Source organism: Larus michahellis, chromosome 3, assembly GCF_964199755.1.
Source record: "Larus michahellis chromosome 3, bLarMic1.1, whole genome shotgun sequence".
In the NCBI taxonomy this organism is placed as follows: Eukaryota; Metazoa; Chordata; class Aves; order Charadriiformes; family Laridae; genus Larus; species Larus michahellis.
Genome location: NC_133898.1, coordinates 45,143,825 through 45,171,798, shown reverse-complemented (window position 1 = coordinate 45,171,798; position 27,974 = coordinate 45,143,825). Strand labels below are relative to the sequence as shown.

General features: G+C 38.9%; 1 protein-coding gene across 2 annotated transcripts in view; it reads left to right on the top strand.

The window, feature by feature from the left end:
- Window positions 1-27,974, top strand: part of KIF26B (kinesin family member 26B) — a 303,146-nt gene that overhangs the window by 121,693 nt on the left and 153,479 nt on the right. The gene's annotated exons all lie outside the window — the stretch shown is intronic.

Sequence of the window (27,974 nt, the reverse complement as noted above, 5' to 3'; positions counted from 1 at the left end):
CCGATTAAATTCCTACCCTTTAGAGAGCCAACTATTATTAATTCCACATGATTCTATTTTATTTTTAAGGTAAATGAAAAGCTTATAAAGTTATTGGACTTTGTAAATCTGGAAAGATTTTCGTCTTCTGTTTTCCCTCACAAACGTGAAGGCTGCATATGTTCAATCACTGTCACACAATAACTGAATCATGTAAAAGGATTAAGAGTAGCATTTTAGAAGACCCAGTGAACATAGTTTGGGGCAGCTCTGCCATTTTTTTACAGATGTGATGCTGCAATAGCAAATGTGAATGATGACAGTGGTCTTGATTTGCTGCTCTTTTCTGTTTAACTGCAGGCAGTTTAAATTAAAATTGCTGAATAAACTCATATGGTAATATCTAACTGCAGTGCAGATTGGGATTAGCACATATTTTAGCATGAATTAATTTATGAAGATGGCTCAACTCATTTGTTTTTCATTGTTTCACTGTTTTATGCTGAGAGAATTCATTTTGGTCTTAATATACTCTGCTGAAATGTAGGAAACTAATTAAATTTACTCAAAATCCCTCGTGTAAATCACAATGTTTTAAGTAGAACTCTGTTCGTTTCTAGCTGATGGTGTGAATTCTTGGGTGTGCTTGGCCCAGCAGAGTTCTCATGTTTAGGCTGCTTATTTTTAAACTGTACTTAGCAAGACGTAAATGCCTGGTTTAGTTTGGGTTATAGCATAATTAGGTTAATATCACTTATATAAGAAGTCAGTTTTGTTCTGAACTTCAAGTTATATCATCTGCTGACAGTTCAAGTAGCAAATCACAGAATCACAGAATGGTTTGGGTTGGAAGGGACCTTAAAGATCATCTAGTTCCAAACCCCCTGCCCTGGGCAGGGACACCTCCCACTAGAGGGAAGTATCCAATTCAGTTGTTCAATGCTTGACCTTTTAACAAGAAAATCCACAACTTGTTTTCAAAACATGGATCTCATTAATTTTTCTTTTGCATCTTATGTGTCTATTTGCATCTTTGTAAAGTTGGAGTAAGAAGTGTAAGAACCCACATGTATGTGTATTATAAAATACAAAGTAGAAGGCAGTAGTTGTCAAATTCATTAACATGGTGTGCTGTTTACAATATGAAACAGTCATTTGTACCAGGCACATGAATTTTAAACTTTTGCTTTTTCTGCTTGTAAGCGGCAGATGGAGTAGTGACTACCAGCTTACCTGTTTTTTTCGAATGCGCGTCACATACAATGTTTTCATGGTCAGCAAGTAAGAAATTATTACACAGCCAGGGAATGTGAATCTGAAGTAGAAGAATAGAAAATATTCTTTTGAAATTTGAATAACACCCCACAGTATTTCACTCTGAGTTCCCTAACAAGCAAAGCAAACCTCAGATGAGGCTCAGATATAAAAGTCATCCATCTTCAGGAAAAAAACCCAATTAACTAAAATGCTATAGTCTAGAGGAAATGTCAAAGCATCCATGGGAATTTTGCGTGTAATTACTTGAGGAATATCAGTAGTGGAATACTGGGAGCTCATAATTTTTCTGTTTTCAGGCACTTCTAGTCCAACAGTGATACTCACTTGACTGGCCTACAGCTGGCATTGGGCCACGGAGAAGTGTCTGAAGGCCATAGTGACTCTCAATCTTTTGAAAAGCCAAGAGACTTATCAGTTATATCAGTACTTGACTGTTATGTTTCATGATCTACAGCTGACAAGTTTCCAAGCCAGCTAAAAGGGCTGCAACTTCTGTGAATTGTCATTTGTCGGGATTTCACTGCAAGAGAACTTATGATATGTCAGGATTCCCATGGGACAGTATGTGAATGTTTTAAAGGAAGAAACAGTGAAAACTGTCCAAAGTGCTCTACTGGTAGGCTTATGAATATTAGATGATACAGGTATGAATAATGAATTTCTAATGGTGGTTCTGACACAGAAACTGAAATCAATCGATTACACTTTTAATGACATGCACCAAATTTGCCTTTCTCTTCAGGGCTATCAGTCACTTTTGTCTCAGATATCCTCTAATCCATGCTAATTTAGCATCATCTTCCCTCTTTCTAGTACATATTTGTGATGACAATAATTCATTTAGTGAATGTGAAATAATAGTAAGATTCTTTACACAAAAAGAATAAGTTGCAGAGCATTTTAGGATTTTTACATGAGTTAGCTTTTGCTGCCAGTTTGGATCTTTATCATAAAGAGCACTGCATTTTTGAGCCATTGCAGTCTAAGGTGTACTAGCCTCCTGCCTTGTGTCCTCCAAGGACAAGGTTGGAGTGTGCCACCTCCAGCTAAGGGAGAAGTATATGCCAGTGCTGATGGAGACAAAGATCTGAAGGACGGACCTTCTGTTGCTTGTCTCCCTGGTGTCTCTGTGAAGCTCTAGCAGGTCAAGGGGCATTGTGCTCAACCTTGTTCCTATCTATGCTGGTTTCTACATGGAGAAAACTTCTGGGGCTCTGACTTCAGCTTTGGCCTGACTACTCCATAAACAAACCTGCCCTTCTGAATAAAACTTCTCTGTTGTGACTGGTCTGTAGAGTTTCAACAGTCTCTCAAAGAGTGATAGCACAGTGCAGGAACTAGAAGTCAAAACTGGACCAAAGCTTTTCAGTTGTCCTTACTATACCTAAAGGTTTTGGGGATCTTGGTATTGTTCCTTGTTTCCCCTGCACAGTAAGCTTCTTTCTTGGAGAGGAAAAACTTTTATTGCATCAGGACAAAGGAGAAGTATAAAAGCCCATTTCACTTTGGGACTCAAAAAACATAAAATTTTTTGAGAAGCAGATTTTTTTTAAATGGTAGTCTTGAAAGTCATTTCCTGTTGCTGGTCAGGAAGTCTAACAGTGTATCTTGAACAAAAGCCTGCCTCAGTCTGAAATCAGATATAGTCATATTTGGATTAATTGAGCCTAATGGGAATACAGATAATCTTGAAAGTAGCCTGAAAAATCTGTTCTAGGGATCATATTCCATGTCTTTATACAGCTTAAACACTAAGCAGGGCCACACAATGCTACTGTTGTAGATGTAGCAAGGCATGCTTTTCAAATGAAATGCAGAAATGTCCAGATTTTTTTAAAAAACTTCTTATTTTGAGACAAAATAAGAATAGAAAACTTTAGCTTCATATGTAACTGACATGTAGCTACTCAGCATGGGATAAGCTCTAGTTACAGTTACCTCCATTCTTGGGAAAACTGCTGGTGACCCTTTCTACGCTCATTCTCCATCCCTGTGTGGTTTGGCAGCTAGTGGAGGAGGAGGTGAGGCAGTGCCTTACTGCTTGAGGGGTATTGTGAATGTTGTGTTCAAAATGTTGCTGAATGCTCCACAGATTTCCCTTCCACTCTTGAGAATCCTTTTTGAATATTTTTAAAGTCTGGTACATTTTGCATGAACTACAAAGATTATATGAGGATGCTATTTGTGGGACGCTCTTGTTAAAGCTGTTGTGCTGTTTTGATGACTTAGCACTCCAGAGACACCAGAATCTTATGCCTCACTGTTTTTTGCATACATAGTGGTAAACTATCATTGCACAACTTTTGAAGTTTGCTGTTTTTCCTTATAGGTGCAATACTATGTGACTTTTGTTGAAACTTAAAGTAAGGACCCAGTCTGCACAATCTTTCTGCATATAGGGAAAACTCTTACAGCCCAAAGGCTTAGAATCCAGGAACACCGGGACTTTTCCTTAAAGACTGTATATTGTTTCAATTTAATCACACCATTTTGAGATCCTGGCTTGAATTTTTTGGAGGTCTGGGGAAGTTCACAAAAATGAACTTTTCCTGGCATTGCAATAGAGGTTTTACTGGGACATGCGCAGCGAAAACTCGAAAGAAACAGCTAGTAGGGAAAGAAATGGCTTGTAGTGGGTATTCCTGTGCCACAGAGCCCAGCTTTGGCTTGGGAAGCTCTGTGGGAGAAACATTTGATTTGTGTTAGTAGTCCGACTGTAACTGGTATAGCTGAAGCATTACACTAGCTGATGTGGAGCCAGGTCAGGAATCTCCTCTTGATACTCCTGTAACTTGTGCAGATGCACAGCTGGCTGTGCGGGCGCACCCAGGGCGTTGGTGCTCCCAAGGCCTGAGAGACCTCTCAAGAGAGCATTGTGAACATTGCTAGAGAGTGAAAGCTGCTTGTCTCATGCTCTGTGCCTTTCCGAAGAAAGTTCTGTTGAAGTTAATGTTTTTAAATTGTCACAACTGCAGGTGACTCAGAGGACAATGTTTCTTCGTGCTGAAGAGTGGTGGACCCAACTGCTTTTTCAAGCCTTGCAGTAGTTCACTGGTTTAGGCACTGCTTGAGAAGTCCTCGATGTCAAATAGTGGTGACCTCAACATGCCTAAGAGAAAATTATTTTCTGAGACTTAGGTGAAAACATATTTTGGTTTCTTGCTGTCTTAAACTTTGCAGAACCCAACAGGATTTTCTTTCATTAGCTGAATTTAATGTGGTCAGTCTCTCAGACATTTTGAAGAACTATATATTAACAAGTCTGAACAGAATTTCTACTCTTTTCTCTCATCCTTATCATATACTGCATAAGAAATACATAAAAAGAAGAATATTAAGATAAAAGATCCACAGATGGTCTTTCAATAGGAATGCTGCCAGCAAGTTTTAAAACATCTGTAAATCATTTTCACAAATATTTCTACCTTCAAAGCCTGTCTTGAGGATGACTAGTGGAGGAAATTTCAATCACAATGATCTCAGTCAACCTGAAAGACTGTGAAACAAATATTTGACACGGACACTTAGGTTTGAGTGCAAAACTTTTCCATAGTTGTTCAACATTCATCAGACATGTAGGAGATCTGTGTTCGTAGTCATTGCTTTTCTGTGCTCCCCATTGCTGTGAGAGCCCTAACTGACAGGCCATTTCTACATCCTGTTACTGGTGTTATTTCATGTGTATAAAGTACATGCCAATCAAAAGGGAATCTTGACTCTCCTGAAGCCAAAGAAGGCTGGCAGTTGGGGCACAAATATTCTTTTTCTATGGTTCGATGTAAACATAATAAAAATGTCCTGGCAGGAAAGACTGTGTGAGCTACATACAGGAATAGCCAGTGCCTAGTGGTGGAGGCAATGATCTGATACACAATAAAAAATATCAGGACTTAGGTGGCACACCTAGATGAGGGCAAACAAAGGTATTTGAATGGTCTCTAATTTTGCATGGTAGTTCTATCTTGGGTCCCAAACAATTTCCATTGTTGGTGATGGGTTTTTTTGTTTTGGTTTGTTTTTTTTTTTTTTCAAAGTTGACACATTCTCCATGGCACTTTTGTTTGAATCAGTTTATCTTTTGGTTACAAAAAAGTTTAGCAACAGGATTCCAGACTACGTCCATTTCCAGCAGGAATTGTGTAGGGTATATGGGTGAAACCATGGTGTCTGAATCTTTGGATGCTTGCATGCTGCTCTTACACAAACAAAAACTTAACGAAGTGTATACACTTTCAGACCTCAGTTGGAAATCTAGTTGTGATATGTTTAATTTGGCATTGGGCTGTAAACAGAAATAATTAGAACCTTCATGCCAACTAGATCCACTATATGTTGGCTGCAGATTAATAGCTTTCATTTACAGCTTAAAATACAGATAATGGACCTTGATTTTTAAACAGGATTTTGGGAGTGATCCATGGAGCTATAAAAAGAAATAAGCTAAAATTACCCTTAGATTATTGTGGAATACTATAGTTGCAGGGACATGCCATCTGTTTAGCCTCAAAGCATGTAACTGATAAAAAGGATGTAAAACCTCCTCATGTTCCTAGTATCAAAGCAATCTACTTCAGATGTACAGGGACGTTTACCTTAAGTTAACAAGTACAGTTTTCAGGACTAAGCATATTTTAAAATGAATTATTTAGAACCATTTAAAGTAAAAGATTACCATCCAGGAACAACTTATTGACCATTGAAGAGAGAAATTAAAATTCCAATACACAAAAGGTATGTTACTTTGATGTTATGTCTGTATTGAAACATGCTACACCTGCTTCTGTGCACTGCACAAGGTGAGTGTTTTTGGATCTGCACTTGCCCCACGTATGGTATGTTTTGTATTGATGGTAATGTCAATCACTGAATAACGTCATTATTGAAATGGTCATCAAGATTTGGAGTCCCTTGTGTAACTAGCCTTTCACAGTCTTGAGAAATCTTGATAATTTTCTAAGCAAAGCTCCCCTTTCCTCCCTTTTTCTTTGGAAAGTTTTGAGATAAGATGTTGTTTCTCTGTGATGCAATCCCCAATTCCATCTTATGAATGTCTGGTTCTGTAAAGCAAAGGTCACATACCATTAAAGTTTTTCTGCTTAAGAGATTATTTTAAAATGGATGTTGTCTTGTAAGTGTAATTCATTACATTAATTGTTTCTAATATATATTGCCTGAAAACCACAATCTTAAAGTTTTTCTGATTCCTATAAGAATCTGGTATTTAGTTACAACTTTTTGTTTCTGTAAATGTGTGAGTTCTTTGCATCATTTTTGTTTTTACTTTATGTACACAAGCTGGTGAACTTGTGTCTGGAATTCATTTGTGCTATTACTTTTTATATGATCAGTTATGTTCAATTTTTAAATTTAAAAAATTCATCTGGGAATACAATACATTTATATAAGTTTTTCCCTCCTTTTTTCTGACTGCTTATTTTCTCAATTACAATTCCATGAAAATTTACGGTAAGTAGGGACTCGTTAGCTAGTAAGCAAACACTGTCCATCTCTCTCAGATGCTAAAGTCAATAACTGATTATATTACAATGAAAAGGGCCAGTTATGCAAACACCTACTTAATCTACTTCATATAGTGTACATGCTTTGTAGAAGCTCTAAGTGTTACGTAGCCTCTGTTGAGGCAGAAGGAGGTAATGAAGACACTTCCTGCCTTCAGTAATTGGCAATGGCCTTTGTCTGATGTTTCTGAGATGTTACCTTAGCTTAAAGTTTGCTTTCTCTATTTGTACCTCACTGATTGCTGCTATTTTACAGATAAAAAGCTTTTGACCTGTAAATGACTGTGCCGGCCCTGTTCTTGCTGCAACTCTCACGTCTTAGATGTTGTGTACCGATAAATGCTTTGCATTGTGGAGAAGAATATTGGATGCCGGTGATATGGCACTGAGGCACTAATTATTTTTGTGGTTTACTAAGGAAGGAGGCAATTTTTCATGGATTTGTATTCCTAATTCTCTTAGATGATTTTGAGCATTCGGTACAAAGGTACCTGGGTGTATGGAAGCTGAACTCCTGCAGCTCTCCATACACTATGCGAAAACAGAGGTAACTTATTTTCTACTTCTCGCCACATCTTGTGATTTCCTGCTGATTTCAATAGATTGCACAGGGGGAGCTTAACTAAGGATAGGTTTGGCCTTCTAATTTCTAAGAGGGCTTTTAGGGTGCCAGAGTACTTGCTACATGAACAACTGCTCCCCAGTGATTTAGGAAAACTTAAAAGGAACTGAGGCTATTTCCTTCCCTCGGCACTGCCTTTCCCTGCACCTGACATGTACATTGAGAAAAATTGCTAGCAGCATATGCAGTAATCCCTGAGCACCTGTTACCAAAGACTCCTGGTGTTTAATCTTGCGTTTTACTCTTAGAGCAGTGGAAATAAAAATGGACAGCATTAATCTTCTGACTTCTAGTCTAGTTGTGACTGCCAACTATAGTATAGGCAACCTCATGTTGATTTACTGTTTTGCATATTTCTTGCTTCCCTTAAACCTTGACATAAGAGTTCTGATTTATAGTGTCTCTATCTCGGCTTGCAGAGAGAGAAAGATGAATTGATGTAGTTGCACTGTCTATAGCAGAAAATCATATGCACCACCAGTTGTTTTTTCCCTCTGTTCTTAACACCATCAAACTAACCTTCATAAATCCATAGTAACAAGACTTTTTCCTAAACTCCTGGAAGTTGAGTGGCAAACTTTTTATTCTGATTACTGCTTTCCTGTTACAAGATGTACTGTTATAGTGCTTCCCCAGCAGCCTTGAAATTCCAGCTGTGATTTACCCTGTCTGTAGAGTTCTCCACCACCTGCTCAGAGTCAGTGTTTTCTTAACCTTGAGAGCAATCTATTCAACCAGTGAATGGCTTTTCCTTCTGATTACTAATGCATACAGACCATTTCAGTTTTCCTTGCTCATAGAATACAAACTTTAACAAGAAAATGGGTTGAAATGTTGAAGTACTTGTTTATTGACAAATAATCTAATGTTAGGTAGACAACTGCCAGTTGGGCTTGTACATATGCGTCCCTGTGATGTGATTATAAAATATAAGACTATAAAATATAAAACCACAGTACACCTGTATACGTGACTAGGTGGATTGTAGCAAATAGAGATTTAGAACCTCACCTCATTGGTCAGCTGTCGATTGAACATAACGCCCATCTTACAGCTGTTGTCCATTGGCATATGTCAGTCAATATATTGCTTTGGTCTCTTCTGAATAACTCAAGCTCAGGATTACATGCACACAGGACATGGGCTCCAGAGCTTTCTACCACGCTTCTTGATTTGACACTACTAGCGGCCTTTCAGGAGACAGACTTGTTAAAGGAGAAAACAAAAAATCAATGTACATGTTTAGGAAACAAGTGATTACAGGAACATTGCAGCTAACAGACACAATTTTTCCTGTGAATCCATTTCTTGAGATTTCATGACTGGGGTGTAGTTTCAGAGGTTTTTTATGACTGGAGAATTCTAGAGGCTTTTTCCTAAGTGTATTTGCTGTTGTCTAATAAAGAATTGGCAACAATTTCTTCAGTCAAAGTGTTGACAGAGTCTGCCTCTTCTATTCATCTTTCTATTTTCAGGAAGTCAGTAGAGACTCCGTTTCTTTAAGATATCTGTTCTTGTGGTTAAAATTGGTCAATGGATTCAAATGTCCTTTTAGGGTATAGTCAAAGAGATTCACTTAGATTGGATATTAGTCATCCTTATTTCTTTGAATAACCAGGCTAAAAACTACTGCTGATAACGAGTGAGGCAGTCTTTGGTTTTATTATCCCAACAACTATGAGAGAAAGGAACCAAGCTAGTTACTCTGTTGTGAGAATTACAGCAAAACTCTTTGAATCTAAGAAAGAATGCTGAATAAGTGAAAACTGTGGAAATCTAGGCAAAGACAGAAAAGACAATATTAGCAGAAATTATTTCTGTTCCTTTTCTCAATACCTCTTTGTATGCAAATACAGGGAGAAATTAGTCAGCCTTTCATTAGAAAGGAAATGTACATAGAGAAAAATTGGACAGCATTGTGTCTCCTGTTCAAGCCATCTGTATGCAAGCTGAGTTACTAACCTGTCCAGGATGGAGCATATCAACACTATATGAAAGTTCAAAGTTTCCTGTTTCTGCTTTTGCTTTTTATTACTGAAAGAGAAACAAGTTAGTATGAATCTAAGGTTTCTCATTGCAATAGCTATTCCTTTTCCAGCTCTCATCTTCCACCATATTTGTCCCTTCCCACAGCAGCATCAACCTTTTATTAAGACAGAACTACTTTAATTCAGCTATGTGATCTTGTGGAAATATCTGAGTAGTTGTGCAAGGTGAAAGATGTCTGAGTTATGTCCAACTATATATTTCAAAAATGTGCAAGATAGTACTGTTCAGAGATTCCCAAGGGCCCTGTGACCTTTAGTTCAGGTCAGTTAATTAGCCTTGGACTTCCTGTTTAAACTTGCTTATTCTGATTTATTTTGGTTTTCTCCATAGGACACTGCGCAGTAGCATGTGCACTCCAAACCTGGCATTTCTGTAGACCTCAACTGTTGCTTGTCATGAGTGAGACACAAATCATCACGGGATAAAACCAAAAGATAATTTCTTGGGTCTTTGAGTTGTTAAGAGTCTTTAGGTTTCATACGCTCAGATTCTTGGTGTTTGTTTTTTTACTTCTCTCTGCATGCATGGAGGTCAGAAGTGGACTTGTGTAATGAAAACTGAGAAAAATAATCCTATGATTCCACAAGTTGAAGAGAAACATTCTGTATTACAAAACTCATGAAATAAAGTTAAGAACTGATAGGAATGAGGAATACTTATATCTTCTGAATCAAGTTATGCATGGGAAGGGGACTAGAAGGAAGGAAAACAAAATAAAACTCGAAAGGAAACAGACGTATTTCATTAAGTCATGGAATTCTGAGAGCACCAGAGAGCTAATATGCCACTATTTAAGGAGGGTTTAGTGGAACAATCCAAGTCTCCAGGGACAATACTGGACATGACATTGATCCAGGGCAAACAGGAAAATACAATTAAAAAAAATCTAAAATTAGTTTAAAAAATTAAAATGAGTTGCCAATGAGTTTAGGATTATGGATAACAGGTGTTGGTCGTACTGGTTTGAAATGTTTTTCCTGAGGTGATTACACGTTTAGTTAATAAAGTACAATTTTATATACATACAATACAATCTATGTGGATTTCACTGAGCTATTTGGGTTAACACTCTGAATTCTTGATTAATACATTACAGCAATGTGAAACAAATTGGGAATGCATTAAACAGACTAAACTACATGAAATTATGTATTATGTTAAATGACTGCTCCTGTTGGGATTCTGTAGAGATACAGAATGCCATAGGGCACTAACTGGAAAAATATTGTCAAACCTTTCAGGTGGTGTTGGAAAGGTTGTTAGTAACAGATCGCTTAGTTATTTCGGCCAACAATAGGTGTTACATTGGTGTCAAATGTAATATCATAAATCCAATAGTAAAGAATGTAGACCATGCTTACAGAATAGGGGCTTAAGAGAAGCGCTTAATGGAAAGGAGCTGTGTGTTTTGGTTAATTAGTTGCATATGGGCACAGAGTGGGGCACTGTGGCCAGGAGAGCTAATGCAACTCTTGAATATCTGTAAGAACAAGAACATATGAAGAGAGACAGGGAAGTTACTTTAACTCTGCATTAGGAATAGATATGGCCACTGCTAGAATACTCTGTCCAGTTCTGATGTCCACAGTCAAGAAAGATGCTGAAAAAATAAAGAAGCCTCAGAGAAGAGACACTAAGATGATTAAAAGTTTGGAAAACGTGCATTCCAACAGCTTGACTTAAGTTTATCAAACAGATTTAGAGAGAGATGTGTTGACAGTGTGCAGGGAACCTCTGCAGGGAACAGAAACGTGATACTAGAAGACTCTTCAGTCTAGCAGACAAAAGCATGTCAAGATGTAATGGCAGGAAGTTGAATCTAGACAAACTCAGAATCATAATGAAGTCTGCGTGTTTAGGAAGCATGTTTAGGAAAGGGCAATGACCTGCTGAAATGAAGAAGAGTTCTCTTTTAGTGTATACTTTTTAAATTAAAATTGATATTTGAACAAAAAAAGGCTGTAGTTAACCATAGTTTGGGGGGCTTTAAGAGATTTAATGTAGGGAAGATCCATCACTTGCTATGCGTGAAGGTACGTTAGAGAGTCATAATAGTCTCACTTAACAATCTGGGAAGACATACTCAATTGTGTGTGAAGGTGCAGCAACAAGGAATAGTATTTCTGTTCCTCTTTCAGACAGCAACGCACAAGTTAAAAACTGCAACAAAGGAGTAAACTATTTATTTTCTTAATTTAGCTGGGAGAGATTAACAAGTAAGTCTTTTAATTTATGTGGCTTTTGTAGATGTACTTCAGAGGTTTTGTCCTGTGAGTTTGTTTTTCTTTCTTCTTTTTTCTTTTTTTTTTTTATACTGCCAGTATCAGGAATTTTCATTTTTGCCTTTTTATGCAACAAGATGTGGGAATCTGTTTTTTCATAGTTTCTCTGGGCACACATCTGCTTTAGTGGTGCGTTGTTTTCATGTTCTTTTGAGATTCCATCCGTTTCTTGTCTGTTTCAGAAAGTACATCAGTATATATTACCAAAAACCAAAATAAAAATGATTAAAAAAACCAAACTAAAACAAAAAAACCTTCCTAAAGTTTTAAATGTTTTACTTCTTCCTTTGCCTCTTCCATTGAGGATGACAATCAGCAAAGGTGATGGGCATTCATTGCTGACACAAGTAGATCTGTAAAAATCATATGACTGAGAAAAGAGGATCCTAATATTTTGACATATAAATTAAAAGGAGAAGTTAGCAGCCGAAACTGAAATAAAAACCATATTGTATCTGAAGGCAAAGGCTTTGGGGCAAATGTCTGTGCTTTAAAATTACTGGGATGAAACCAATGCAAAAAAAACCAAAACCACACAAACCCCAAAAAATCCCAACCAAAAAAAAAATCCCAGCTGTTCCACTTGATGGCTCATAAAATCTGAATAAAGTCCTTCAAGGGCTTTTTTTTTATTAGAGAGAGACTATTTTTTTGTATGCATAGTTATGGTAGCATCTGGTTCCCATCTCTGGGAATTCAGAGAATCCACAGGCACCAACATGCTGTCTGCTGCAGAGAAGCTCTACAACACAGATAAACGCTTCAGACAAGTGCTCAGTACGTAATGTAATTGTCTGCAAGCTGGAAAGATGTCGGGGTTTGCTGGGAGGAGGCGAAATCTGAATCAGTGAAGTTTGATTAACATAAGCAATAAAAGCAGCCCTTGCTGAAAAATGAATTTCTTTTGTTCACCTGTGAAGAGTGGACTGATAAGCTAGCAACACCTGAGTCAATAAGATTAATCAGTCAGAGACGGTAAGCAAGGCATACCTAAACCAAGTGGAGTCTGTGGGTTTTCACAGAGGCTATATCTTTCACAGAAGGTTCAAACAATGGGATCAGTAAACTAAATGTCAACAAATTTGAGCAGGAAATAAAAAGGGCCTTTTATGAAACATCACATTGGATTTAGTAACTGTGGATTGACAAAGACAAGGAGAATTTGCCTCCGTTATTTCTGGTTCATCACATTTGTCATTGTAATGCCTTATCCTTTCTACAAACAGGATTTGCGTGTAAGGAGTAGTCACATGGTTATCTTATGTGTAATTATATTACATCACGGTAAGAGTTTGTTACACATTATTGACATCTGGTATCACAGAAAGCAGAACCTTCAGGATGCCTTGAACATGGGCACGGATGGATCAGCACCACTGATTTTCTGGCTTAGGTGCTCAGCATATTGTTTTTGCTTAGCAAGCAGTATGATGGAGCAAATGGAGAGGATACCTAAAAATTTTGCTTCCCTTATGGCTGGAGATGGAGTCAACCTCAGTAAGAGTCAAACACAAAATGCATTTAAGTACAACTTGAATGAAGCTTATCTTCATCCCAGGGCACCTGCTTATGCACATATATGCAGAAGAGGTGATAGCACGTATCCTTAGGGAATCACCTTTGTGCTCTGTGAACACGCCTGGCTTTTATATAGTAACCTAGAGGTTAGTGCATTTCTCCATGAAACTGGAGAACTGGGTTGTAGGCAGCCCTGAACCTGAAGAGAGTCAAAAATGACAGCTCATGCAACCCAAAGGAATGCCTTTTATACACAAGGGTGGAATAGGTCCTTGCTTGAATAATGTCAGCTGAGGATGCTCCACTGTGTACAGTGGACTGTGGGATCCACAGGGCCACTGGCAGTGAGTGAGAGGGAGCAAGACCTTTCCTAGACCTGGAGAGAGGGGCTGGGCAAGTGCTGTAGCTGCCCATCTCTCCCTCCAGCAGCTGCATCTACAAGAGAGGAGAGGTGCCAGCCATTGTGTGTGACTACACCTAGAAAGAAATTTGGGGCTGTGACTCCCTTTTTCACACGGGTGCCTAGTTCTGTGATGCAAAAGGGCTGTGGTCTAGGAAAGAGACATTATTTCAGAAATGTCTGTCTTCAGCACTTCCTATGGGTCAGTTTATATGTTTGCACCATGCCAAGCTGGGGTGATTTTGAGCCAAGTGCCTCAATCTTCCTGTACTCTTGTGTATTGAAATTAGGTACCTAAGCTGAAGTTTTGACTTTCTCATTAGTAGAGTTGCTAAGAAATTGCCACGCCTAAGGATGGCATGGATTTAAGCTGAAGTTTACACCTGAATCTGAAGAGTGTGTTCAGACTGAAAGTTTCAGGTTTAATTTCCATTAAAAATAACAAGTACATTGTGAACACAAGAACCATGTATTCCTAGAATAAAAATTTCAAAATTGCTGAAGAGACCAGGTTTCCGAGAGCACTGTCATGGGAATGATTCAGGAGCCTTGGTCCCATTTTCAAAAATTATTGAAGCGCTTATGAGCTGAAGTAACAGTGGCTACCACTGCACATTTGGGTAACTTCTGACATTTTACCTGTGAAGTGGTTACAACTTTTTCAGTACTTCCTGGAAGCAGATTTTATAGCTGTGTTCTGATTCAGATTTTATCTCTGGTTCTGTCATAAACCACTATTCTTGTACTTTGAAAGTTCTGTTTATTTTTAATTCCTTACAAATAAGTACACTTAAACCCCAAACACATTATATAATATGTTAGCTCCAAGGGACAACATCCTAAACTAAATCAGATACTTTTCTTTTTCTTCATGCCAGCTTTTTGTTTAGCAGTATGGCAATTGCACACACATATCCCAGATGTTCATGGAAACAAAATTCCTCTTTAATTTACAGCAGAATCTGGTTTTATCCCTTGCTGGCTTTGTATTTGTCAAACACACAAATGTTTAAAGCCTTATACTCAAATATGCTCTAGTAGTATTTTTGTATGCCTCTTAAAAGCTAATGTTTGTGAAATCACAGAACAGGTCCAGTTACATCAGGTTGCTCAGGGTCACGTCTCATGGAGATTTGAATACCTCTGGATGGAGTTTCTACAACTTCTGAGTCCCTGTTCCAGTGATTGGCCATGCTCATGGTGGGGAAAAAAAATTAAATTGAATTTCCCATGTTGCAGTTTGTATCTTTTGCCTTTCCTTCTGCCCCTGTGCATCTCCAAGAACGAATCTGGCCTTATGTTCTCTAAACCTTTCCATCAGCTGTAGACAGGACTAAGAGCTCCCCTTCACCTACTCAAGGCTAAGTAAATTCAGCTGTCTCAGCATCTCCTAATATATTACATGCTCCAGCCCCTCACCATCCTGGGTGTTCATCTCTGTGGACAAAGTGATCATTATCTCATTGGAAGAGAAGAAGATCATGGAGATATGCCTTCAGTGAGATACTGTTCTAGAAATATAAACTGCTTATATAGGTAATCTAACTATTGTGCAATTTGGCTTTTACTTGGAGTGGTCTTAGAGATCACAGTCAAAATCTGAACTTTAAGATTCAGGTTTTAATCTCTGAAGCTGACTATATTTTCCATTGCTTTCACCTGAGCAATAGATAGTCAGGAGAGACTGAAATGATTATGTATTTGGTAAGATGATGTGTGATTTCAGATTTTAGGTGCAGTAATTTCTACAGCTAATGTTTTCTCTGCTCTTCTCGTAGTGAATATGGGTAATACAATGGAACACCCACAGTAGTTCATTCATATTTGCTTTGCAAAGTCGTTGACTGGGAGTCAAACCGCATTGACAGCCTGAGCTGCTGTTTCACATACTCAGGAGCTATTAAATATCAATGTTTTGTGGAAAAAGCCATCATTGCAGACTGCTGTTTTGGGCATCAGATAATTATGTAGACCACCAAAGGATTTTTCCCTGGAGAGATTTTTCGTTTGGGCTGCTGCTGTGGGCTAAGGCAGCCTATGGAGGCTCAGACAACGCCAACATCTTGTCAGGTGCTGTAAGGCTGGGGGGCTCCCCATGATTGCGGGGCAGGGCTGGGCAGCCAGACCCTGTCCCACTGCCCGCACAGGAGTATCGGGGGGGGGCACCAGGCCAGCCCCAGCTCTGGGCATCGGGCATCTCCATGGGAATGGGATGGCTCAGTGGGGCCCATGGCTGGGCAGGGCAGGGCTGTGAGGAGCTGGAGACGGTATCAACTGCGGCATTGCTGGCACAGGGACTGACGGCCCGGGGGGCTGACATGGGGTCCTGGGCACGTGTGGGGAGCCCCGGCAGGGCTGGGCAGGACCTGTAAGGCCTGTGGGTGCTCTCAGGGCCATGACAGACGCCAGGCTGTGACTGGGGTTAAGAGAAGGGCAAAGCCCAGACCTGCAGGGTGTGAGGCTGGAAAGGGGATTCAAAACAACAGTACAGCCTGTGAAAAGGTTTCTCCCTTGTGAGCTTGTTTATGTGGGCCACGGTGCTGAGGGGAGCTGAAGCTTAGACAAGGACTAGCATTAGGGTTAGAAGGCGAAAACCCAGAGCTGCATCTGGTATGGGGCTGAAAAGGGGCTGCAAAATCACAGAGCAGGCTGCAAGAAGATTTCTCTATCAGTGATTTGCTGAGGATCCGATTAATACAGGGGAGGGGAGGAATTGCTGCATTGCCTGCAAAAATTACCCGACTGTAAGCATCTATCAGGTTCTTGGAGCACATGCCAATCTTGTGTCTGCAGCATATGAGAAACAGGCCAATAACTAGGCCTGTCTGAAGTGTAATTTTTGTTGGACTTCTCAGTTTGATCAACATTCTTTATTTTTACTCTGGAACTAGTATAATTTCAAACTTCTTTGACTCCCACTATGGAGGGTTAGCAGAGATGAATAGAGGAGTGACTTTCATCTCCATGAGCCTTACTGCATTGGCAACTAACTAGTACTGCTCTAGTTTTCCTATTGCTTCAGCTACTAGTGAAAGGGGGAATAGAAAGGAGTCAGGAAATTCAGCCCAGGCACAATTCATTTTGCACACAAGCCACAGAAAAACAGCAGCAAGTGCTAATTATGGTTTTTAAGTTAAGCATTTCCTCTTTATGTGTCTGTTTGCAACCAGCAAATTCCCTCCACACCCACATAGTTGGAGACACAAAGACAATACTGGAGCATGCAAATACTTACTTGTCTATAAGTTGATGTCAGACTTTCCTCCTTAGTATGGGTATCAGAGTAGGAGATTGTTTAACTTGGTCAGTGAGTATCTCTTGACCAGCTAGATCTGCCTAGTTTTACCCGATACCTTCTGGCCTAGCAAGCACGGGAAAATAAATGCAAAGTGGTGAAGTGCTCACAGAATTTCCCTATTCACACTTGATTCTCTTCCTCTCTAGTTTGGGGAGGTTGCTGTCTGCCAGCACTTGCTTTTACATCTTTATGAGCTCACAAGTTTTTAGATAGTGTCCCACCTTAAGCTGGAATTTTATTCTGGATGATAGTGAGGATAATATTATTTAGAATGTCCCTGTTAAGGGAAAAATGCTTCTCTTTCTTCAGTCTGTTGCTTCAAAGTTGATGTTGCAGACCCTTGTAAGTTGCACCTGTTCCCATGAGACCTGGCTGGCACCATCTCCTATGACCTGGTTTCTCAGGAAGAAGTGAAGGAGCACAGAGTGCTCCCACCAGGCCCCTGGTCTCAATGCCACCACAAAGGGCTGAGACAGCTGGAGAGATGAACTGCTGGGTCAGGGAGACCTACCTGGCTTTGTGGTCAGGTGAATCAGCAGATGAGCTGTGTGAGGACTAGTCTGGTATTCTTGGTAATGCGTATGATCTCTGGAAATGTGCAGGGGATGTTCTGATTCTCACTCCCTTCCCACCAGGAAAGATACAGCTCCTGAGAAATTGTTGTCTTCTGGCCATGATATTCCCTGTATTTTACCAGTATTTTTAAAGTATTTTATATTATTTTAAAAGTCCGATAGAATAACAAAGCATGGGCAAGTAAAGTAGAGCTTTAAAATTTCTTAAAGCAAACAGAGGATGTGATATTTTGCGTTCCCCTATGTAAGATAGGTCTTGAGGATTCAAGGGCAAAAGAGCTCTTTAGTCTCCAGCTCTTCCTTCTGTACTTTGATAGGTAGAGTGTGATTTTTTTTTTTTTTTTTTTTTTTTTTTTTTGCCTTGGTGCTTCTGCACCAATGTCAGTACATTGACTTGAAGTTCATAGTGTTTGTAATGATGTGGCCAACAGCATTTCATTAGAGCGCAATACAGATGTCTAACAGTCTGGTCTTTTCTAATTCGTACAATACTCTCATTACATAAATCTTCCTTTTCTGAAATGATTTCCCACCTCTGAATTTTTCCTATGGCCTGTGGGGATTCTTCAAACTTTTGTGGTTCCCCAGTCATCTCTCCCAACTCACTGTTTGTTCCTGCTCTCCTGTTACTGTTCCTTGGCTCCTTCTCTGTTGGTATTTTCTTCCATATGGCTCTTAGTTCACTAACTTTAGGACACTGAGAAGCAATTTTGTGCTGTGTAATCCTGTTAAATTCATATCCCTCAGCTTCCGCAGATGCTTACTCTTACTCTGGTTTGGCTCTACAACTTCTCTTTGATTGGGCTGATGAAACTGTGGGCCTGCCCAGCACGCTGCACCATTGAATGACTAACATTAAGTTTGTTTTTGTTTTTGTTTTTTTTTTTAATCTGAATCATCCAGTGTTTTGGTTTACAGCACTGTACTAGAAATGGTTGTTTCGGCACAGCTGAAAGGAGCAAGAAGTTCTGGTCGGGGTTAAAATGAGAATCTTGTAGGAGAGAAGAGGAGGTGTTCTCTCTAACTGCATTTTAAGTTAATGCAGTTTTACCTTCTAAGGCATCAAGATTGAGAGATACCACATGCCAAAACATATATTATTTCATAAAAGCAGCACAGACATTTGGGTGGGCATTTGTATGTCTCAAAACATAAATGCTACTTGTTTGAGTACTGAAGTGTAATAAAAAAAACCCACTTGGTTGTTAAATTGTTGACGCAAGCTGCACCAGAAAGGATGTTAGCTAATTGCCAACCTCCAGTTTAAGATTTGGGTTTGTCTAGATCATGAAGTAACTGAGATTTTAATCCCACATATGAGGTTTGAATAGCTGATAATTTATATATCTGTTATAGAAAGGCTGCCTTGGCTCTGTTTTTTCAAAATAATTTGTAAACCACTGTAAACAATAAAAGATTGAAAAATGGTGCTTCGAGTCATATGTAAATTCTCATGGATTTGTTTATGGTTTCTAAATATAAAAAATGCAAATTATGATTAGCAAACAAGTCTCTAAATGATGGCTAGTGAGAGAGGAGAGTGAGCTAGCACCTTTATGTAAACGGTCATGGAGCTTATTGAATTAGTCATTATAAACTGTATACATGTCAAATGTTGAGTTTTTTAATTCATCAGTCAAGACAGTGTTACCCTTATTGTTGCTAAAAAAGCAGTATTTTAAATTATTAAATTATTATTTAAACTTATTATTAAATTATTTAAACACGAGGTGTTGAGTGGCGCCAAGTGCTTTTTGGGATCAATTTTGCTATCATTTTGCACCAGAAATTAGTCTTTTCCTTCTTTCTGATTTTTTTTGTTTTTCTTTTTCCCCTCCTCCTCAAATTCAGTAGGGTTCTACCCAACAACAGCAAAGCCTGCTAAAAAGGTGGACATGACCATGTTTACGGCAGTGGAGTCCTTCAGGTCGAATTGTACATGTGCTCAGTATTCTGGTGCTTTTTTTCTGCAGGGAGGTGGCCAGGGAACAGCAATGCAGGTTGTGCCCCTGAGTCCTTGGGGACATCAGTACACTTCAAGCATTCTGCAGGCTGGTGGGGTTCACCCCACTTGTCTTGGGGAGGGACACTTGCACGTCCTCATGTGCTGTGAGGTTTCTTGCTCCTGTTTTGCACCCCCCTCCAGCTCTGTCTACCCAGCAGCCATTTCTGCAGGAAGCTCTCTGCTCTGCCAGGTGGGCTTGAGTTGCTTTGTCAGAACTGAACAGTGAGCCTAAAGGTAGACGATTGGTTTTGACCTCCAGCTTCTACAGTGCAGTTCTTTGCTGTTTTTTCAAACTTCTCTACCATTTTCAAAGCATACTGTTGCTCGTGGAGATCCAGTTATGCACCCTGTAAAACAGAGCAGCATATTGAAATTAATAAAGATTAATTAATAAAGAATTAAAAGAAGGCAATATAATTAATGCCAATCAACATGAACTTATGGAAAATAGCTCTTGTCAAAATGACTTGTAATCTCATCAAAAAGAAATATCAAGTAGAGTTAATTAAATATAATTGCATTGATGTGAAATTTGGTAGTTGAGGACTCTTAAGTCTACTGGGTGTGTAAAGAGAGGCAGTGGCTAGGCAATAAAGACTTAGAGTTGAAATAAGGTCTTTACTGTGAAGACAGTCAACCATTGCAGATTGAAGACTGGTAAAAGCTTATTGATAGAGATTTCTATAAATGTGTAATGCAGATCTGTGTCTTGTTATATGAGGGCAACTGTGGTGATCATGGTGATCTTCCTGGGTGTATAAACCATCATATCTCAAAATAGGAAGGCAGTGAATGTAGGCTGAGGGAGGGTGAGAGGATGATGGGCACATCTTGCAGAAGTGGCAAGGAAGTTGTAACTATGAGTCAGGGATGGGGCTGGCAGAAAGAGCCAAACTGAGTAGCTGTGCGCTCTGAGGGACAGTGGAGCAGTGTATGTGCTTTCAGTGAATAGGTATTTATGTTAAAATTTATGAAATACTCAGTTTGGAAAAACATTTTTCCAAATGTCTCTTAATTGCACAAATTCTCAGTTGTAAAATTATGGATCACATTCTTTCACCTCCTGTCATGATGCATAGTGCTTGATATTTGACTGTTTGACTTAGCTTTTTCTTTTCTCTTTGAGTGATGCTATTTGTATAGATATTTGCTGCTGAACATGAACAAGGGACATACCAGCTGCACTAAAAAATAGGAAAAAAATTCATATATCTAAATATTTGGTTACTGCAACTTTTTATTTACATTAAATAGTACCTTCTATTACTAACGTACCATTTAAGTCTGTGGAAAGATGTTGGTCTGAGAAAGACATGGTATAAACTTGAGCAAAATTGAGCTTGGGAGAGCCGTGGAGATTCCTTTAGGGCACAATTCCTTCCTTTCTATGCCCTTATTCTAGGTCAGATTTAGAAGCTTGTAATTTACTTCTGACTAACTTCCAACATCATGTTTTAATACCCCTTAAGCATTTTGGTTGCACCAACTAACACAAAAGGGATAAGAAGTCGTAGAAATAATCCCTTTTTTCCACCTTCCTATCTATTTCTTGCCTACCTGGTCTGGTGCAAAAGGGTCAGTTTTGATGAAAAGAATTTTTTTTTTTTTTTTTAAAGTGTTCCTCACAAATGTAGTCTCCTATACTGAATCCTGACTTTGCATCAGTGTGAAGCTAGTTAGATGACCTGCCAAGAACAAACCCAGCATAATTGGTCTGCCCTGACTGGGAACTATACAAATTGCAGACTGTCTCAATGTGGCAAGAGGAATCTCAAACACAAACTGTAATGTTTAAATATGCAAATTGATAGGTTTGCTGTGTTGTTTTGCTTGGAGTGACAGTCTTTTACTATAAGTTTCTGAGGGAGGGGAGTCAGCCAGGTGCGCTCTCTGCTATGCACTCTGTCTTTTAGCAAGCTCAGCACCTCAGTGCCACACCACTCAGGATGGCGGGGGGAATATTTTTGTTTGTGCTTTTTTTCCCCTGCAGTGATAATAAACATGGCTTCTACTCATCTGTAGTATGAGCAACCTTATTCAAGGGTTTAGAAAGAAAAAATATATTTGCCTGTCAAACAGTTTAGGTCAGTTTGGAACCTAGAAATGGTGCAAAGTCTTTCTTCATTTTTGTTTTTAATAAATCTAATGGACTGAAGTATCTCAGAAGTATCAAGCCTATCTTTAGCAAGGCTGTCATGCTCCTCTCATGTTTCCAAATGTTGTCCCCCGCTTCACCTCCCTTTGGTTGCTGCCTGCATTACCCAGTTGGCAGAGTGCCTTCCACAAGGACCTCAGCAGAACCTGTTTGCCTGTTGTTTCTTAATCCATGAACAGCAATACTGATTGTTACAAAAGGGAACCGTGGCCAAACAAGGTGACTAATGACACTGGCTTCTAACAGTGGAAAGGTGATGTAAAATGCAGTTTGTCATTATGGCTCATTCACCATGCTATGGCCTCTGCTGCTGAAATCAATGCGGAGTTAATAGAATGATTAAGTGCTTCCTTGGTATTACCTCAGTTCACATGCCAAGTTGCATGTGTCTCTCTTGCTGCTGAACTTTATACTGGTCTTGCATTATTGCCATCGTTGCCCTGCTATTAGTAGTTCATGATTCAGAAGACCTCCTGTAAAGACAGGTTTTCTGAACTTAAAAGGATGTGAAACGTGCAAGTTAGTCAAATCAGTTCTGAGATGGTTTTGATTGTTTTGCCAGCTCCCCAGTTGCCTATACAATATATCTGTCCCTTCTTTTTCAACTGAACAAATTAGAATAATCAGTAATCAGCTCGAACTTGTACATGGGTTCAATTTTAATCTTCTTTAATCATCACGAATCTTCATTCTTGGTGTTTCCCAAGTGAAATCAAGAAAATTAATACTTGTGGTAGAAGGCTTTTTTCTTTCAAATGTGTCTGTGGACAAAATTTTACCTCTGGAATAAATGTGTAGTTTATCCAATGGTATTCCGTACTTTTCTCCAAAAGAAAGGAGCAGAAATATTACATCTGGGCTCTGCACTTTAAGAGTTGCAATAAAAATTTATATTACTCTAGCTTCAACCTGAAAAAGTAAATATGCTGTGTAGCCCTTTGAAAGCTATCTCTTTTAATGTCTTGATAGCATAGGCAGATAGAGATGTTCCTGACATCTTATCAGCTGCATTCTTTTAAAAAATATTAAAATGCTGATTTTTTTTTTTTCAAATGCACATTTTAGTTAATTTTCATAAAGAATTTTAGTATGGGAATGCGTTTTCTTTATAGAAGAAAGGTATTACTGGGTTTAGTACTTCTGTTTGATTATTTTTGGTTTTATTTGAAGGTTTTTGAATCATTTCAAGAATGTGACTCTAGACATCTGATATCAGGACAATTAAAAAACTAGTAAAAATTTGAACCAAATTTCATTTCTCTTTGCATAGCGTACCAGTGCAAGAACAGACATTATTAGATATGAATTATCATTCTGGAGTTTTGATCATCGGGATGAAGAGGCTGATTCAATCATCTTTGAATCTCATGGTTTGTAAATGGCAGAACATCCTTTAGTGTGGCAGCCAACTCACTGTGTTCAGGCATTACTTCTGGTCTTTGACCTGCATGAGCATCACCTCAGAAGCACCTCTTACTGAAACTTGCAGCAATGACGTATGCTCGGGTTTTCAGACTGGTGTATATGCTTATGCTAGGGGTGTGGCTGTGAACAAATGCATTTTGCCTCTGTGGAAAGTGAGTAAATGTTGGTTTACTTTTTAGAGTAAATTCAGAATTTTTAATTGAACACATATTATTTTTGGCCGTACATGGGACAGGCAGAGTGATCCAGTTACCAATGAAACCAATGAAAGTCTTTAATATGATGAAAGCTGGGTCAAGTTCCTGGTAAGGTGTCTGATAGCTCTTAGGAATATTTATCGCTTTTAAATAAACATCAACAGATGTTGCACTGCTTTGGATAAAGTAACCTCTTAGCTTAGGTCTTCATCTTCTTTCTGTTTTAACCTACATGGCGTAAGTCTTTCTTTACTTGCAGAGAAAGAAGGCTTTAACTTTACAGAAACTTTATAAAAGAACACTCTGTTGAGGCTATAGCTGATAATTAACTGGTGCCAGACAAGGTAGTTTAGATAATAACATAAGAAGAATTCGTACTCATTAACTCCATATTCCTATTAAAATCAAATTTATTTTCTCTCTCTTTTTCTTTTTGGCATTTGGATTATAAATTGTACACAATGTTATGGGCCGCTGGACAGTCATCTGAGTGCAGCTTGCTCTGAATAAATGATGCTGAACAGCATTAGGCAAGCCTTGTTCCTTTACAGAGATAATTTTAATTAAATTTCAATTGACCTAAAAAAAGGAAAGAAACTAATTAAAATTATTAAGAGGTATTTCAGTTGACGTAATCTGTCAGTAAGAAAGAAGGAAAACCAATCTGCCAGAGTTTTCTGGCACCGTTTGTAGCCAAAGCCTTTGCATTATGATGTTTATTGACAGCTGGAGGGGAAGGAGTTACCTAATCAGTAGTATCAAATCAATACTTGTATGCACAGAGCAGTTCTGAATAGTATCAGTGGAGCACCTTTCTCTGTTAAATAAATGTAAGCTCAGTGTTTTCTTAATGCATGATTTTCATCACGTATATTTAATCCTGTTTACACAATTCTCTTCACTGTTCTTATGCTCCTCCTAAATGTCGCTGAACTAGTGGCCATGGTAACCTTCACTCACTGTAGGTTAGGTTACCTCCAACACTGCCTTTCTAGGGCTGGTTGTTAATAAGCATCATTTGCTGGTTCACTTGTACAAGGTTATTCTTAATTTCCTTCTGGTTTTAGTATCAGCTCAGCATTGAAGAATCTCAGCCCTAACATCCCCAGGGTGTTTTTTTTGCCTGAGAATAAAAAAGGAATATATGTGTATTTAAATATAAATAGTGCTTTGTTTAGCATTTTACTGATGTGTCATCTTATCAGTTTGCTATTTATTTATTCGTCTTTTTATTGCTGAGATATGAAATTGTACCAATTCATGGCTCTGCACTATATGTCTTGGGCCTCCCTGTATACATTCTAGTTCTGCAGATAAGATCTGAAAAATGCTATGGATTTATTACCTTCTGTCTGCCTCTGGGCTAGTGTATGGTAGAGTGCTATTTGCATATGATTATATAATTCTGCCCTTGTTGTTCATCCATTAATTGTTCATCATTGCTCTACTAACTGACAGACCCCTATCCGACTTCTACAACTCTTTCTGCAGGCTGACCTAGGCAGCGCCATCTGTATCAGCGTGGCTTTCAGTGGAGCCTCCTTTGCAGCTGGGAGGTGACTTACTGAGCAGCAAGAAACTGTGGCCAGAACTGCCAAATAGTTGGGTGTTGTTTGCTTTTTAAAAATGCAGTGTCTTTGAATTAAGACTAAAACTGTTAGCATTCTGCTGCATTGGGAACTCAATTCCAGTTTTGTGGGCAAGGGCCTTGCTGTTTAGTCATCTGAAATGGAAATTAGTGCAAAGCATGAGGATTTGGGCAAATGCCTTGTTATTGTAAGGGTCATTTTTCCTCTCAGAATCAAAAGACTTGCAAGTTGCTTAAAGGGAGATCACTGCAGAGAAGGACTGTTTGACCCTTTTATATCAGTTTACAAATATACAATAATTTCTTGTAATTGTGGAGCCTGCAGGTTTCAATGGTCTTAAAAGATTGTAACTTACATCAAATGACAGATCTCAGATTTGCAGAGCAATTGTGACAGAGAGTACTATTGTTTGCCATATGCGATAGTGACTTATTTTTGAAGTCATGGTCAACGTATTTATCATGTTAAGTAACAAGAAGCTGATTCTCTCTCCCATGTGAATAAGGTGGACTGTGCTTTACATTAACAAACTTCATTCTTGCTGGACTTCATCTTTCTCTTTATCAGTGTTTGCTCTTTCGTGTATTCCTAATTAGAGCCATTAGCTGTAAAGAACGAAATACATTTTTACAACTTTTAGGTCTCATCAGCATTACAGTACCCATAAAGCCATAGGAGAGAGAGTTTCTTTGGCCCATATATTCCTATTTTCCTCCAGCAAGCACAGAGTTGTGTGTGCATCCTTTGCATGAAGGCAGAAGGCACGAGGCAGTTCACCTACACCAGAGCTCCCCTTGGCTCTGAACAAGTGAGCCAGAATGGACACAGTTTTCTATCAGCTTGAGAATTTCGGGCTGGCAATAGGAGAAGAAAAACCTTGTGAGTTTGTAAGCAGAGTTAATTCAGTCAGGATAATTGAAAGACAGTGAAAAAGGAACCTCATGCTGCCTTTTCTAGCAACATTTCAGAGTGAAAACAGCTGGAGGATTGAGGGCTTACCAGTCTGATTAATACGTAAAGAAAATTAAATGGTGTTTGAAACACCCTGGATAGCTTGTCCTTTTGCTGTACAGGATATTTGCTTGGAAGTTATTTACTGGGCTTCTTTCTCCAGCCATTTTAGTCCCAGCTCAAAAATCAGTTATATAACCACTTCTTAAAAAGAAATCACTTTTGGAAATTAAATTTTTAAACAGTGTTGCAAATGGCTGGGTGAAACTTATTGAATCCTCTAGTTCTGGCTGGGTCATGAAACTAATTAATAATTCCGTTGCAAATGACATCTCAGCTGGAGAAAACAGTGCTGAAAAGCTGATTACAAGTTAAATATTTCTTATCCCTAAACATCATGACACACCTGTAGTAACATGAAGTAATCAGGCTGGGTTGTCACAACTTTGTGAGAAATAGAAAAGTGGTTTCTGGAGCAAAGACGAAAAAGACAGGTGAAGGGTAATGTTTAGACCTGTTTTTTATTGCACCTCAAGAGAAAGCTGCAATTATGCCTTAAAAAGTCAAAATTTTCACTTTAATTAACAGCAGAAGCTGATGCATGCTTCTTTGCATGTCCCATGGTGGTGTGTTTGCCGTGTGCAGTTATCATAGCTTTTAGTCAGTGACATTTGATCTTTAAAAATAAAAAGATTAAGTACAAGAGTCTGAAACCTAACTGGTTTGTGAAGTCACTTTGCAGAAAAGCGGCTAATTCTCTTGACAAAGAAAGGGACGTGTTTCAGTGTATATATAATGATTGCTCAAAAAAAAAAGACTGTTGAAAAACATGTCATATTCATAAGGATGAACAGTGCCTGGAATGGAATGTCTGAAGTAGTGATCCAAGTTTTTAAAAAATAGGCATAAAATGGGAAAAAAAATCCAACATGCTGCAACTTTGTTTTCCATCCATAGATGGTGATGGAATACTTCCACAATTCCAGTGCTGGCACAGCAGTGTACACCACCCAATTTCAACCACCATTGAAATAATCAAAATAAGCATTTGATTCAGTGTTAAGCGATGGTTTCGAAAGAATCTTCTCTATGTCCAGGGGGTGTCCAAAGATTAGTTTTAGATGCCTACAGAAAACCCACAAATCTATGAAAGGCCAAGCCATAAATAATAAAAACTGTATTTGTTTTGGGGTAATGAGTCTTTTAATGACAGAAAGAAATCACAGAATAGTTGGTTGGAAGTACAAAGTACTGTGTTCATTTCTCTTTGTAATGGCTGCTGTCTTAGCATTGAGCTGTCCTAGCAGAAAACTAGACTGGGTTTAGTTAGGTCTGCTGGTGAGCGTGAGTTGAACAAGCACCAAAGTCAGTGCTAGAGAAGAGAAGGAACTGCAGAGCTGTAGTCAGAGGAAGGAAGAAAATAATACTTAAAATCTGCAGTGAGAGGTGCTGAGTGCAGTTGTCCGTCAAGAAATGCCCAGTGTCAGGTGACTCATAAGCGTGGTGACAAACATGGCATCATTAACCTGTGTCCAGGTGGGATCCTTTGGTTCAATCCTGCCTTGGGGTGCTCCTTCAATTGAGGCCTAGCTGCTGCTGCCTCTGATAGAGGGACACCTTGGTTGTCTTCGGCACCAGAGAAGCATCTTACCTCCGAAAGCATAGGTTGACTGTGACCCAAAAGTATCCATTAAGAACAAGTATACTGTTCATTTACTCAAAGATAAATACCAAGAAATGAGATAAAACAGCAAACAGTCTCTAACTGTGTTCTTACTGAGATCTTTTCCTTTCCATGCAAATCTTTTAAACTTAGCGGCTTATCCTCCTACTCATAAGACACAGTCCAAGCTGCTGCACTGTTCACGTGATGATATTAGGATCTTGCCCGGGTAGCTGCTGCATTTGTCTCTAGCTCACGCTCTCTAGCTTGAGGGCTTTCATGCATCGACCTCCCCTGCATTCTTACATTCTGGGTTTGCCGAGGAAAAGAACCTGCATCTAAGGACACTGGCATTTCTTCAGTAGGTAGCTCCTCTTTTCTCTTGTTTTACTAAAGAACCTGATGTTCTTTCTAAAAGCACCTTACTTCTGTTTTGTTTCCTGCTTCCTTTCACCTTACAGCTTCCCCT